Genomic DNA, 11177 nt, shown 5'->3' with positions numbered 1-11177 from the left:
AATTAGAGGTGTTACATCGGCTAAAAGCAACCATGTCCTCATTGAAACCCTCGCCCAGACCAACACAGTTTGAGGCTCTTAATGCATGGATTAAGGCTGCACACGACTGAAATTTGAACAGGCGTCAACAAAGACTGACGCGATCGGTAAGGGCAGTGCGAGATTCCAAATGGGATGAGGAGGAAAAGCGTTGGAGAGTACAGACTATTGAGGTGGAGAAAATGTATCCGATGAGGGAGGTGTCAGGAGGAGGAAACCTCATGGAAGAAGACGAGGAAAGCGAGTCGGAGGACAATCTGATAAACAGATTGTTAATGGATAGACCACCTCCGAGAGTGGGGTTAATAGAAGATAGAGGGCTCGCAAGGGAAGATGGAAATGACATAGAGGGATATACACCACTCCCTATATCGGAATGGACACCTATCAAAGGCGGAGAAACACCTCCAAACAACACTGTACAGAGTGTAGTGGGAAGGTTTGTGGTGCAGAAAACGCCAACCACCGAAAGGGCTGAGTCTGTGGGATTACCAGACGCTCTTCAAGTGCCTGTGACCATAGGACCCATAGTTTCGATCTATAACCCTGAGAGAGATAGGGGGGAACTACAAAGGCAATTGGATAGAGAAAGGATCGAGATGGAAAGGAGGAATAATGTGACAAATGCATGGAAACAATTGCCAGGATCGGTAACATGGAACACCCCATTAGACACAACTGTCGGTCCCAATTCAGAACAGGGAGGTCCGAGAGGACCAATGGATCTAAGGGGACCACGGCCAAGATCTTTTTCAGAGTTAAGAGCTGATTTGAGGGAATGGGACGGGTCCGTAGTATCTCCAAGTAACAGGACAAGAACAGAACCAGAGTGGGAAAGCAGGGGTAACGGGACTGTATCTCATTGTGGGGCCAGCGAAAGCAGTCAGGGCCGGGAAGGCCAAAGTCAAGAGAATAGAGGGGATGCATGTCCTACAAATCAGAGAGAACAGCCGGAACAAAATACTAGGATTGTAGAATGTGAGGAAATGTCCCGTCTCTGGGGGAAAGGAGGAGATGAGGCGGTACGGGCTTTTCAGAATAGGTTTAGGTGCCTTCATCATACACTTGGGGAAGACGTTCAACATTGGAGAAAGGAGAACAGCGATAGGTCCCGCCACGCCTCGAATAATCAGGAATCCCAGGGAAGTAGGGAAGAAAGAGGGAGTAATGGAACATCTTACCCTGCATCCCGTGAAACTAGCCAGGATGGGGAGAGAGAGGCTAGGAGGCATGAAGGAGTGTTTCACCACCCACCCCGAGAAGATGGAAAGGCATGGGACCTAGAGAGATGGGAACAGGGGAGGACTCCCTATAACTCACCAATACCTAAACGAAGATCTCGGAGCTGGGATGGGAGAGATGCGGATGGAGGAGCTAAATTGAGTGTCTTGAAAGCTGAAATTAAGGCAAAAAGGCTTGATGTTACTAGTTTAAAATCAGATGTTGACGAGATAATAGATGGAACATTACCTTTGGAAAGGATAGAATTGTATGAACAGGATGAGTTATTGTTCATGGCAAAGGATATTACTAGGAAAGCTAGAGCGTTTCATGAGAAACTGACTGATTTGGCAGATAGATATGCCGTGGATTTTTCTAGGACAAGGGCATTACAGAGTAACCACAGATTACAGTACGCAGACCAGGATCTAGATGAGAAGAGAACTACTGGATTAAAAACACACATAAGAGAGCTGGTATCAGGGATAAGAGTGTGGAGGGAACTGGATAAATGGGAAGAAAGGAGGTCGAAAAAGGGCACAGTTAGGCGAAGTACAAATGTGATGACCCCTGAGGGAAGGGTAATGCAGATGGAGGCATTCCCTTTGCGAGAAATATCAAATGGAAATTATGTACATGTGCCCTGGAGTAGAGGAGACTTAGCTGCATTCACCAACTCATTTCCGAAGTTGCGGGACAATCCAGTAGAATGGTATAAACAAGTAGAGAGGTTTGTCAAAATCTCGAAAGTACTGTGGATAGATTTGAACACGTTGTTTGACATCGTGGTCCCATCTGATCTGTGGACCCCTTGTAAGACTAGTGTTGAATGGCCAAATACTGAACCAGTGAGGGATGCTCGGACTAATGGACCGTCCGAGATTGTCATGCAAAAGTATGAAAGGGTAATAGCATGGCTGAAAGATAAGGTACCACCACAGGACATAGATTGGGTAAAAATAGACCGAACAAGGCAGGAACCCAAGGAGACAGTTCACGAGTTTTATGAAAGATTATTGAAAACATTCAAGCAATACAGTGGACTAGATGTAATGGATCCCAAAGATATAGGGCAGTTTGTGTCAAAGTTTGTCTTGGGGTTGAGACCTGATATTTGTTTGATGATACAGCAACATTTAATATGTTGGCAGAACAAACCACTAGATGAGATTTTACGTTATGCGAGGTACTGCAGTGACGAGATAGATTCTAAAGCCAAGAATCTAAAGGAGAAATTGATGGTGGTGCAAATGCAGTCCGCTGGGAAGGGTGGCCAGCAGAAACAGGGGATGGGACGAAAGCCAAACGGTCAGAATAAGGACAATGAGGAAGGGCAGAGACCTAGGATAGACTTTGCCACTCTAAAGAAAACGACAAAGTGTCATCAGTGTCACCAGGTGGGGCATTGGCGACGCGAGTGTCCCTTTAACCCTGAAAATGGAGAGTTGGAAGTAGAAGAGCAGGTCCAAGAAGTCCCAGTGCAAAAGGTGACAGTCCCAAGTAATAAGGTGGCCAAAGGGGGGACTTCGGCTCCACGGGCCCAATTCCCACAGCCACCGAAGATAGCAGCTGGGGGAAAGGTCTTTAAACAAATGCCTCTGTTTATCGAGGAAGAAAAGTGTTATTACATTGATCCATTGACAGGACAACGGGTGAGCAGTGAAGAGGACTGTACCCTTGGGGCAGTCCTAGAAGTGGATCAAAGAGGGCCATTTGTTGAGGCAGAAGTGGCAGGGTGTCCCACTACGTTCTTAGTGGACACTGGGGCTACTCGTTCGACTCTGAGATCAGCGGTGGTTCCCGACTTGCCAATGTCCGGGGAAACAATTCAGGTGGTAGGAGTCGCAAATAAAAGAATGACTAGTCCTTTGACAGAATCAGTGTCTGTGAAAATTGGAAACCACATGAACGAACATCAGTTTGTGGTTTGTGACTCGAGTCCGGTATGTCTGTTAGGAAGGGATTTGTTGTGCAAATTGAATTGCACCATATACTGCACCCCACAAGGAGTGGAGGTACAGACTACCGACGATGATGCTACCTTTAAGGTGGCCAATTCAAAATTCTGTGTAGAACTATATCCTACTCTGACTGTAGAAGATCTTCCCCAAGATTTAAGAGATGCAGTGGCGTCAGAGGTGTGGGATTTAACAGGAGAAGATATAGGATTGATTAAAGGGGTAGAACCGGTAAAAATTCTGGTAAAACCAAATGTTGAGTTTCCAAGAACGCCTCAATACAAATTGTCCCAGGAAACGATTGCGGGAATAAAACCTGTGATCGAGTCAATGATACAGCAGGGAATACTGAAAGAAATCGTGGGTAGTCCTTGTAACTCCCCGATTATGGGTTTGCAGAAACCTAGCGGGAAGTTTAGGATAGTTCAGGATTTACGAAAAATTAACAACATAGTCGTTTCATGTTGTCCCGTGGTACCGAATCCATCAGTGATACTGTTTCAAATACCATGTCAAGCAGAATGGTTCACAGTGATAGATCTTTGTCAGGCTTTCTTTTCAATCCCATTGGATGAAGAGAGCAGGTATCTTTTTGCTTTTAAAATGGAAGATCGCGTTTTAACATGGTGTCGAATCCCACAAGGATTCACAGACAGCCCATCCATCTTTAATCAGTTGTTGAAGAAGAATCTTGAGAATCTAGTACTGCCACAGAACTCGGTTCTGGTACAGTACATAGATGACCTACTTGTTGCGTCAGAAACAGAGGAAGCTTGTAAAGCAGATTCAATTGCCTTACTGAATCATTTAGCTGAAAATGGACATAAGGTATCTCCGAGCAAGTTGCAGTATTGTTTGACAGAAGTACAGTATCTAGGGCACAGGTTAGAAAAAGGGAAACGTAAGGTGTCCCCGGAGAGGATTGAGGCGATAATGAAAATGAATGCGCCTACAACACAGAGAGAAGTTAGAATGTTCCTAGGAATGGTGGGTTACTGCCGACAGTGGATAGTTAACTTTTCACTGAAAGCAAAGCCCTTACAGAAACTGACGCACAAGGAGGTGAGTGATCCGGTACCATGGGATGAAGAATGTCTGGTGGCGTTTTTACAGCTGAGAGACGATTTATGTCGTGCTCCGGCTCTGGGAATGCCAGATTACGAAAAGTCATTTTCACTCTATTGCTGTGAGAGAGAGGGATGTGCTTTGTCAGTCTTGGCACAGACCCACGGAAATGCCCGTAGACCAGTTGCATATTTTTCGGCTACATTAGATCCAGTAGCCGCAGCGTTGCCCGGATGTCTCAAATCCGTTGCTGCAACGGGTGTCAGCATTGAAAGGAGCGAGAGTATTGTGATGGGACATCCAGTGGTGGTGTATGTACCACATTCAGTGGAATTGCTAATGACCAGGACGAAGACGCAGCATCTGACCAATAGTAGGCTCACGCGCTACGAGCAAGTTATTCTTGCCGCAGAGAACGTGACTCTCAGGAGATGCTCTGTCTTGAATCCTGCTACTTTGATGCCATTACCTACTGTGATAGAAGGCGAAGGATGTGAAGACCACGATTGCCTTGATGTGACTGAACTATGCACGAAACCCCGACCAGATATTGTGGATGAGCCATTGTCTGACCCCGATGAAATTTATTTTGTTGATGGCTCATGTTTAAGAGACGATACTGGTCGGTTGAGAGCAGCTTATGCTGTTTGTACCATTACTGGAGTTGTGGAAGCCGCTTGCCTGGAAGGAGTACATTCCGCACAGGTAGCAGAAATTATTGCCCTAACTCGTGCCTGCATAGCAGGAAACGGAAAAAGAGTCACCATCTACACGGACAGCCAATATGGTTTCGGTGTGGTTCATGATTTCGGGCAGTTGTGGTCTCAGAGAGGTTACATGACCTCCTCTGGTTCGCCCATTCGAAATGGAGAATTTGTGAGACTGTTGTTAGAAGCATTACAAGGTCCAGTTGACATCGCGATAGTAAAATGTGTAGCTCATACTAAGAATACAGATTTTGTGTCACAAGGCAACAGATACGCTGATGAGGTCGCACGTTATTGTGCGGAACAAGATTATTCTTTTTCAAAAGTGGAAATAGATGGTGCTGAAGAAAAGACTGAATTAAGCATGATGTTAGAAACTGTAGACACTTGGGAGGATTTAAGAATGATGCAGGAGAACGCACCTGAAACAGAGAAAAAGGCATGGGAAATAGCAGGTTGTGTGCGAAGTGAAATGGATTTTTGGGTTTCAGCAGATGGGAGGGCTGTGTTACCTGAAGAATTAGCTAATCCCATGGCGAGAGAAATACATGGTCCAGTACATCTAGGAAGGGATGCTATGATGAGAGTGTTTAGGCAAACTTGGTATTGCCCTAAATTTAGAATAGCAGCAGAATCAGTATGTAAACGATGTGTTACCTGCCAACAACTGAACGTAGGCAAACGAACACCAGTCACACTGAGTCACATTGGGAGGTCAGGGGGGCCTTTCAATAGAATGCAATTAGATTTCATCGAAATGCCAAGAGTCAATCGCCTTAGGTATGTGTTGGTGATTGTATGCGTATTTTCCAGATGGGTTGAAGCGTACCCTACACGTAGGTGCGATACACTCACAGTGGCAAAATTGTTGCTCAGGGAGTTGATACCGCGCTTCGGGGTGCCTGCCTCTTTGGAATCTGACAGAGGAAAACATTTTAACAGCGAAATAGTGAAGATGTTGTGCTCCACACTGAATATCGACCAAAAGCTGCATTGTAGTTATCGACCAGAAGCTTCAGGAATTGTGGAACAAGTGAACGGCACGTTGAAGAATAGATTGGCTAAAGTAGTGGCATCCACATCTTTGAGTTGGCCAGATGCTCTTCCTTTAGTGCTCATGAGCATGCGCAGCACACCTGATAGGAGGACAGGTCTCTCTCCCCACGAGATCCTGATGGGGAGGGCCATGAGACTTCCTACAGTTCCAACTACTGCTCTATTGAATATTACAGATGATCTGATCTTGGATTATTGTAAAGGACTGTCTGACGCCATCCATTCTGTGTCCCTTCAGGTGCATGCGGCTGAAGTTCCAGCATCGAGGAACCTGTGTCATGATCTGAACCCAGGGGACTGGGTCTTAGTTAAAAAACACGTCCGGAAGAACTGCCTAGATGTTCGCTGGCGTGGGCCCTTTCAGGTAATCCTGATAACGAACACCGCGGTGAAGTGCGGGGGGCTGCCAAATTGGATCCATGCTTCCCATACTCGAAGAGTTCCAGCACCTCTAGAAGGAACAGCTCCCATCCCAGACGAAAGCCCGGAAGTGGAAGAAGAGTCGCAAGAAGGGATTGAGGCAGCTGAGGGGGTGTCGGAAGAAGTTGGGAACGCAACGGATTCAGAAGAAGAGCGAAGGCAGGACGGCAGTGAGACAGAAGACGCAACTGAAGGAGAGAGCAGAAGTGAATACGACTCAGACTCAGATCCGTATCAGAGCGACCAAGAACCAAGTGAGAGGACAAGGAATAGGAGAATAAGGCTTGGAGCTGCCACTTGGCCAACAAGGAGAAGAAGGCTAAGTTTGAGGTCGGCCCAGGAAGAAACGCTTACTCCTATATCCGAAGACTCAGATCCAGAAGAAGATATCCAGGATCAAGCCGAGGAGGGTCTTAGAAGATCAAGAAGGGTGCGAGTGCCTAGTAGAAGATACTCTACTCCCGACTGGACCTACCTTGTTGCAGATGTCTGGGAGACACAGAACAGGGAGGATCAGGGAAGTGAAACTGATCAGAACTGACCCGATCATCACAGTGCAAATAAGGTTTCTACTGCCAGGAGCGGAGACCGAAAGGTTGCTGACACTCAACATCGTTCATCCTGCTCTCCTGAGTGGAATAAGAAAATTGATTTTAGAGACAGTTGAGTTTCCAGTTTGCTGTTCACGATATCCAATATTGGAGGGAACTCTTCTTCGTTTGGAAATGCTTGAGCGAGTAGTAGAAATGCTAGGAGCGCTTATTGTTGTGGATTAATACCATATTACGAATGTCTTCAAAGGGGCGCAGAACTGGAAAGGTGAAGAAAGTGATCTTGATCAGAACGGACCCCTTTGTAATTGTGGATGTAGAACTGATAGTACCAGGAGTAGAAATTGAAAAAACGCTAACTCTCAATTTTGTCCGTCCACTTGTCTTGAGCGAAATAAGGAGAATAATCCTAGAAAAAGTTGACTTTCCATGTTGTGGTACGAACTGCCCAGAACCTGAGGGAATGATACTTCGGATGGACATTTATGAAGACGTAGTGTCACTCCTTGAGTCATACATAACTTCAGACGAAAATAAGACTGTTGAAAAGAAATTGTAAAATTTTTGTAAGATAACCTAGCGCCGAGTGGAAGAAGAAAAATGGTAGGGGTTTCATTTTAGTGGATGGAGAAGGGCTAGGGTTGTCTAAATTTCTACTGGACTTTGAACTGTTTTGCGGAAACAAATTGTCAAGCTTCCAAGTGTTCAAAAGAGAGACATTGCAAGAGAGAAAGACTTTGTTTGAAAACGGGGAAGAAGTTGATGCGAGAAGAACGTCCAAAGAGACACTGTTTGAGAACATGGAGGCTGGCAACCCGAACCGCAGGGCAAAATGTATAGCTGTTACACTTTTAGGAGTAGTGGTTTCTCTTATAATTTTAGTGGTAACTGTTTCATTCCTAGTGGGACACGAAGGGGATGAAACCGCAGTCAAGGAGGATAAGGGAGTATCAACACCGAAAACTACCATTATTAAGGAGAAGGGAAACATCAATGAGAAAGACAAAGCGTTGTTAGATGCAGAAATAAAAAGGCTTCACACAGATGAGTCACAGGGAAATTACAAGTCAAATGCTTATGCTAAATTGCTTTATGAATATGTTGATGCCATGGAAGTGAAGGATTGTTACGTTTGTATGCAATTACCAGCTTCAGTGGAGGAGGGTATCAGATACCATCATCTTCCGTTGACATATGGAATAACGTGCAGTTTATTGTTGAGCATGTTTTATGGACGAGAAGGATTCGAGTATTATTTCTCGAATTTCGACTCGACATTGCCAGAGGTTCCGAATTTCAAGCATTTGAACAAATGGGACTACTACAAAAGCGAAGACAGATTACACAAATGGTTTATTCCATGGAAAACGTTAGATACTTCACATGCTCGAAGGAACAATCTGACTTGTCAAATATCAGAAGTTGAGAAAAAGTTTATAGCACAGGTAGATACTAGATACAGGAGGCAGAAGATTTTGAAAGCATCAGGACAATGGGAAACAGATTGGACCAAGGAGGAAAGGGCACATCAAAGAAAAGGTAGTATTGGTCCAATTGCTTTGGATAAGGATAAACGGGGAAAACTGTGCATTCACAGGAGTTACTCCTATTATGAAAACTTTTATGTAGGTCAAGTCCATTGTGAACATGCCTTTCAATTGGAGTATTACTCTAAGAACTTTTTGAAAGGGATGCAGGCAATACCAAATGTATATTTTGTATGTGGAAGAAATGCCTATGTGAAGTTACCAGATAATTGGTACGGATCATGCTATCTGGCTGTTGTCTTCCCTAAAATATATCATGTTGAGAATTTAGACACGCCTAAGAAAGAAATATCAACTAGATGGAAGCGAGGGCTGGGTGCAGCAGAAGTAGTTGGAGATGTACTCGGTGCTGCATTCCCTTTCTTAGGATTGATAATGAATGACATCAAAATTAGGAGGTTAGCTACAGTCGTAGATAGGCTATCTGCCAGTACTGCAAGATCATTGATGCTGATAGAAGGGGAGATGCAATCGATTAGGGCAATGGTTCTTCAGAACCGACTTGCTTTAGACGTTCTGTTAGCTAAAGAGGGAGGAGTCTGTAAGGCCTTGAAGGTCCAGGAATGCTGTACTTACATTCCAGACAATTCAAAACCTCTAGAGAAGTATATACAAAACATCACTGCCATACACTACGAAATTGAGGACCTGGCAAAGGTAAATGTGTGGGAAAAAGTAGGTCATGGAATGGGTAAAGTTGGAAGTTGGTTTGCCAACTTAGGAAAGGGTATCGTTTGGTACATACTGAAACCCATCATCATAATAGTGATTTGTGTAATCACTTTGTGGGGATTGGTGCGTTTGTATCAATGTTATAGAGCAAATAGGTTACAGAGAGCTATGAAGAAACAGGAAGAAGAGTTGACAGCGATGCAGGACACTCAATATAAGAGTCTGAAAGCATTAGAGAGTATGAAAAGAGGTGGAACTGCCCTGTCTTCACTTTGAAGGGTTCTACATTTTTGGTGTCTTGGTGATGATGACCCCTGAAGGTCATCAAAGGGGGGACTGAGAGAGCACAAGTTTGGAAAAAAATGTATAAGTACGCCATATTTACAAGCACGTAGTTAGTTTAAACATGTTTTGTACACGAGTGTTTTATATCCAGGAGTGAAATATACAGAGTGTCTTATATTCAGTGGTGAAATGCATAGAATGTTAAGTAAAGTAACAATAATCATAACTGTGTGAGACTAATGTAGAAATGTTTGGAATATATGTGAAAACCTCATGTTCTCATGTTAAAAGAATCATGTCCGAATTAAATGTAACTTTAAAATCCAGTATAATGTGTAGGCCTTAGGGCAATTCACAGCAAACCTGAACGTGCTGCTAAAATAATGTGAGATAAGGTTGACATGGTTCTTCCAAATGTACTATTGAACTTAGGGTTAAAAGTATATGCTTTATAGATGTGTTATTTTAGAAACGTATGCTAGTTAAGAATGTTTGCTGTTTAAATCAAGTTAACGTTTTAAGAGTGCAGGGACCTGCTGCATGTAAATCAAGTAGGCCAGAGGAGATAATGTCATGTCGTGTAAATCGTCATGTGCTCGTTAGAGAAGAGGTCGCGAGGTGTCCAGCACAGAGCTTTGAGAGTGTTTTATGACTAAAGATATGGTGGAGTCTGGAATTTGAGGCCCACTGCAGGATGAGCTGCATGCAGGTGCGAGGGTCCTAATCAGCTCGAATGAAAGGGACTTTGTTCAGTGGCGCCTTGCGCAGGCCTGTAGGAGTTTCCAGGAATTTCAGGGGGTATCAGCGCACTGAAGAAGAAGCCTGGGAACCAAGGTCAACTATAACGAGGGTCTTCAAGAGTACCATCATGGAGTTTGCCGCGCAAAGATGTACCACGTGAGGGGCGTCCCAAGGGGCGTTTCTATTGAAAATGTGATTTGGTATTAGGGAAAGAGACCCGGGAGGAGAGCAGAGCAGATGATTTTGGGAGCCTAAGGAAGCGGATGGGTAGGCAGATAGGCTGATCAGGAGAGACCCATTATCAGAGAAGAGACAAAGAGAAGTGCGTGATCTTCTTAGGAAGTCACCACGGCTGACACCTAGAGGGTTAAGATCTTGCTAAGTAGGGATGTCATTTAAAATAGTGTAGGGACAGACTAACTTTAATTTTCTTTTCTGTAATGACTTTGAGATTGCAACTTATATCTATTTTGACAACCCTTATGGTTTTTGAGCTTGTACTTATTACTTTGTTCTTCAGACTTAGATTATTCAAGAAGTTCATGTTTATAGTGATACCAATTTACCTTTTGAATCTCATTTTGAGAAGTTTGTATCTTCAGTTATCTTTGACTTTATATTAAATCTTTAAAACTTAAATTTGGTCAGTGGTCATTTAGAGTGGTGTAAGTTCTTAAATTGATTGACTTATTGCGAGATTACCTTTTACTCAACGACAGGTACCAACGATTCAGTCGACATAGTTTGGGATTTGGTAAGATAATTAGTAACCAGTAATCCCGCGTTAGCAAGGGAAATAGTCATGTCACCCTATCCCCTCTCTCTCTCCCCCCCTCTCTCTCTCTTTCTCTTTCTCTCTCTCACTTTCACTTTTCTTCTCCGATTCTCTCTCTCTCTGGTCTATCTCTCTTTCTT

Source organism: Lissotriton helveticus, chromosome 9 (genome assembly GCF_964261635.1).
Source record: "Lissotriton helveticus chromosome 9, aLisHel1.1, whole genome shotgun sequence".
Taxonomy (NCBI): Eukaryota; Metazoa; Chordata; class Amphibia; order Caudata; family Salamandridae; genus Lissotriton; species Lissotriton helveticus.
This window is presented reverse-complemented; position numbering follows the sequence as displayed.